This window comes from Bison bison, unplaced genomic scaffold (genome assembly GCF_000754665.1).
Source record: "Bison bison bison isolate TAMUID 2011002044 unplaced genomic scaffold, Bison_UMD1.0 scf7180017861068, whole genome shotgun sequence".
Taxonomy (NCBI): Eukaryota; Metazoa; Chordata; class Mammalia; order Artiodactyla; family Bovidae; genus Bison; species Bison bison.
This window is the reverse complement of record NW_011491640.1, coordinates 10196-15039: the sequence shown is the minus strand read 5'-3', so window position 1 is coordinate 15039 and position 4844 is coordinate 10196. Positions and strand designations below refer to the sequence as shown.

At 38.1% G+C, this 4844-nt stretch overlaps 1 long non-coding RNA gene across 1 annotated transcript in view; it reads right to left on the bottom strand.

The window, feature by feature from the left end:
• Nucleotides 1–3950, bottom strand: part of LOC104983042 — an 8321-nt gene extending 4371 nt beyond the window's left edge. The window contains exon 1 of the long non-coding RNA XR_824587.1: nt 3177–3950. This is a non-coding gene — a long non-coding RNA (uncharacterized LOC104983042). The remainder of the gene's footprint in view (nt 1–3176) is intronic.
• Between the last annotated feature and the right edge of the window lie 894 nt (nt 3951–4844).

Here is a 4844-nt window from a genome sequence, read left to right as displayed (position 1 = left end):
TACTGGACTCTTTTCAAGTTTACCTTTCTCTAAGAAATATCCAACCTTTTAGACATATCTTATGGGGCTAGAAAGTCTACAAATCTCTGTAAAAATAATTACCCAGATGGATCCTGAAGCTAGAAAGAAGGAAAGCAAGAAAATGGGCAAAAAACATAAAGCAGATGCTGCAGACTAGATACGAAGTTAAACCTATTACAGACACATTTTTCCTATTTAGGAAATCAGAAAGCTGGTATGTATCCTTCCTTGATCATACAGAGAAGCTGAAAGAATAAATAAGTGACTATTCAGGAAGCATTTGGAGATTCTCTGGTGCTACTAAAAGTCAAATTCAAAGAACAATGTTGTTAAGAACAAAATGACAAAGTAGAAAGAGTACTGACTTCTAGGCCAGGCTTTTCCATCATGATTTTAGACAAATCCTGTGCCCACCCTGAGGTCTCAGTCACTCCTCTAAAACAAAAAGGCATATATAACATATTTGCAGTAGAGTTCAGTGGTTAAGAATGTGGGCTTGGCAATTAGTATACCTGGATTTGGATCCTAGCTCTAACATTTACTAGTTGTATAATCTAAGTGCTTAACTTCTCTCTGTCTCCTGGTCTTTGTGAGATTGGGATAGAAACACTGCCCACTTCATGTGACTGTGATGAAGACTAAAGGAAATTATGCATTTAAAACGAGGTGGATGAAAATGGATCCTATTATACAGAGTGAAGTAAGTCAGAAAGAGAAACACCAATGCAGTATATTAATGCATATATATGGAATTTAGAAAGATGGTAATGATAACCCTATATGGAAGATAGCAAAAGAGACACAAATGTAAAGAACAGACTTTTGGACTCTGTGAGAGAAGGCGAGGGTGGGATGATTTGAGAGAATAACATTGAAACATGTATATTACCATATGTAAAATAGATGACCAGTACAGGTTTGATGCATGAAGCAGGGCACTCAAAGCCAGTGCTCTGGGACAACCCAGAGGGATGGGTTGGGGAGGGAGGTTGGAGGGCGCTTCAGGATGGGGGGAACACATGTACACCCTGGCTGATTCATGTCGATGTATGGCAAAAACCACCACAATATTGTAAAGCAATTAGACTCCAATTAAAATAAATAATTAAAAAAGCAAAGAAAAACAATAAAATAAAGGTTGAGAATGGTGCCTAGCACATAGAGGTACTCAGTGAATGTTAGCAGTTGTTGCTGTCATTGTCATCATCAATGTTATTATTATTACTATAATGTCCTTCAAGTTCTGATGAGCTATGAGACTGTGGCTTCAAATATTGGTAGGAACAATAAAAAAAAAGTTATCCTCTATCCCAGAAATAGAAAAGGGGATTCAAAGAGCCATCTGTTCAATTCAGCAGGGAACATGAGTACAGGTGCCTGATGTCTACTGCGAGGCCTGCCTCTGCCCCTTATATCAGATTGACCAGCCAGGAAAGCAGATGCGGACATCATATTACTCAGAAAACTCCACACACACAGAGGCACCTCAGCATCTGTGCATTATTATATTTGACCCTCTATCTCACAACATATTTATTCTGCTTATAATAGACAATGGAATAAAATTGAAAAGAACATGGGGTTTAGAGACCTACAGACCAGAGTTTGAGCTCAATCTTGCCACTATGTGACTTTGATTAGGCAAGGCAATTAAACATATACAAGTCCCCGTCTCCTCACCTGTAAAATAAGGGCGGAGTTCAGTGGAGGAATATTTTTTAAATGCCCAATATGTGGTAAGTAAAATCATAGCTATATCAAAACTTTAATCCTGAGTTCTAGCTTCAGAATTCCCCAGTATTCTTGGGTAGGGGAAAATTTTAAAAATGAATACCAGATTCAGTATCTACTATGAGCCATACATAGCACTAGATGCAGATCCTTGCCCTCAACCTCAGGGCCAAACTGTTTGCAAATGCTTTGAGTCTATGAGAATAATACTTGTAGGTGGCTTGCAAATTTAAGCTGAAAACTGAATCAGAATGGAATTAGACACAGAAAAACTTTAACTTTATTTAAGTGCATTAATTCAGCAGACCCAAAGACACTAAAGGTTCATAAAAAGGAAGCCACAGCCAACAGTTGCTTTCCCCTCCCTACTGAGCTCAAAGTTGTGGGGTGGAAATGAGTGACAGCCTCATGATTTTCACTAACACTGTTTACTATTACAGCCATCTTTGACTGGGACCATCCATTCTTAACAAAGAGAGCATATAGATTCACATACATAAATTTAAAATGGGAAAGGGAACTAATAGCTACTTATACCAAGACCAAAAAAAATGCCTTATTTTCTTAATCTGATCTATATGATTCTAGTCACTGATAGTTTTGCTCATATGATATTGTAATTCAACCAAGTTCCTTTCTAGCAATCTGATCTTTTGTTAAATTCTATTATAATACTTAATGCCAAATACATAGGAATAATAGATGGAAATAAAATATAGAAACACATATACTCACTAAATTGTGGATCAACTTCCCAACTACATAAAATGTCTCTTTCCAAAGTTACTCCAAATGCTCTCATTTTAAAATTCAAAAGTAAAAGTTAAAGTTCCCTACCAATAAATTGTCCAGGTTGAAAAGACAAAAAGAGAGAATTGGATAGGAACAAATGCAACCAAGTCCAAAGATTGCAAGCTTTGCTGAAATCAGAAAGTTGATAATTAAACTATTTACACTTTACATAAATATCTGCAAGGTAGGAAAAGTCCACATCATTTGTACCAAATGGGGAAAAAAAGCATCCCCAGTAGAACTACCACCCTCCATCCAATCTACGTTCCCTTAAATATGTGTTTCAATTAATTTGTTCTTGTATATTGGGATAAAAAAGAATGAGTTTTGTTATCCTGTTCTTTTGCAGCATCACCAAATACTGACCTTTTGCATATATCATAGCAAATTAAATCCTAGGAGTAACTTCTGCCTACAGCAAGTAAGGCAAAGCTGACTGAACCTTGAATAGAGAGAACCAGCTCTGGTCCAGCTCTAACAGGGATCTCTGGGAGGGGCAGCCAAAAGAGCCAATAAAATGGTGTCATGAATAGTTTTGCTCATTTTTATCAAAAAGAGATGACAGATGAAAATAAAATACCTACCCAGGCTCAGAAACTGGCACATGGGATGCTGCCAGTTCACATCCTTACCTTTCATTTGTTTCTATATCGAAACAGAATCTCTTATCGATAGACTCCGTCTTCCTTCTCACACAGTACTTCAGAGTTAAGTCCAAGGGCCCCTGAAATAACAGAAGGATGAATAGCCAGTTTGTAAAAAATACACAGAAGCTTCTTTTGCTTACTGCAGTGTCCTTAATGTCACTTGGAAGGCATCTGTTACGGCAGCAGGAACAATGTTTAGCCTCATTGAGGACCTTGTCCCCTCAAAGCGTAGTTGTAGCAAGGTGGCAGATGGTTTTTCTCTGTTCCAAAAATCAATGACTGAGTTCAGAAGAAACTGCTCAGAATAAACCAGTATTCTTTTCCAAGTATGGTATATTAAATAGGAAACTCATAAGGGGGATGTAGGAGAAATGGGGTGCACAAATGGTATTAAGTATACAAAATAAAATTTCATGAGACTTCTAGGTAGGGAGATTACACTGGGTAAGTGGTTTCTGAAATGTCCCTTCCATTACAGTGGCAGATAGAAGATAGGAGGAAAAACATTTTTGGTTTCCCATTTCCAGAACCTTTAAGATGATGGGAATTACAAAAGCAGTCTCTCCAAAGATAGGGCAGGAGTAGGGAAAATAAGGATATTTTTGTCATAGTCAAGGTGGAATTTGGTATTTCATGTGTGCAGGACAACGTATCCCACATTAGTCTTGTGGGCACTTAACAAAACCATAGAAATTCATTGGGTTCACAGGTTGAGTGTGTGTTAAGTTGCTTCAGTCATGTTCAGCTCTTTGCCACCCCATGGACTATAGCCTGCCATGCTCCTCTGTCCATGGGATTCTCCAGGCAAGAATATTGGAGTGGGTTGCCATGTCCTCCAGGGGACCTTCCTGACCCAGGGATCGAACCTGTGTTCCCTGTGGCTTCTACACTGCTGGAAGATTATTTACCACTGAGTCACAAGGGAAGCCCATGTTCACAGATTAAAATTCCTCAAATCCCACCTAGTTCAGTTTACAACAGAGGCAATGTGGTATAGAAAAGAGAAGTAACATTTATTGATTACTAATACATGCCACATATTATGCTAGGTATCTTTAAACCACTTTTCTTCATAACAGCCCTAAGAGGGAAGTGAAGCTCAGAGGGGCAAAATGGCTCACCCAAAGTCACCCAAGTCAGAATAGTAGAAAATAATCAAATAAAACTAAAGAAGTTTAAAAGCTGGGGTCTTGTCTCAGTTATGACTTTTACTAGGTATGTGGCCCAAGGTAAATAATTTTTCCTCTCTGAATATAAACTTCATAATCTATTAAATGGGAATAATACTACCAACCTTGCTGTCTCAAATTCAGAAACACTGAATTTGTGTTTCTGCCCAAAGTGCCAAGTTTGTACCTAAGCACTATACTGTCCTAACTGGCCCATACAGTTGATCATCAAATAAATTCCCTCTCATTGTCACACTCAAGCCCTTTGCAGGTCTATCGTTTTTCTTGCTCCTGCACTAGAGAAACACAATTCTATATTCATCTTTCAATCTGCCTTCTAAAACTCCAACACTTAGGATATCAAGCATTGTCAGCCTTGCAAGATAAAAGTAATTAACTACATCATGTGCTCACATTCCCTTTTTAAACTCTCAACTCCATTAGATTTGGTGAGATGACATCACAGCTCAAGGGACAACATCCT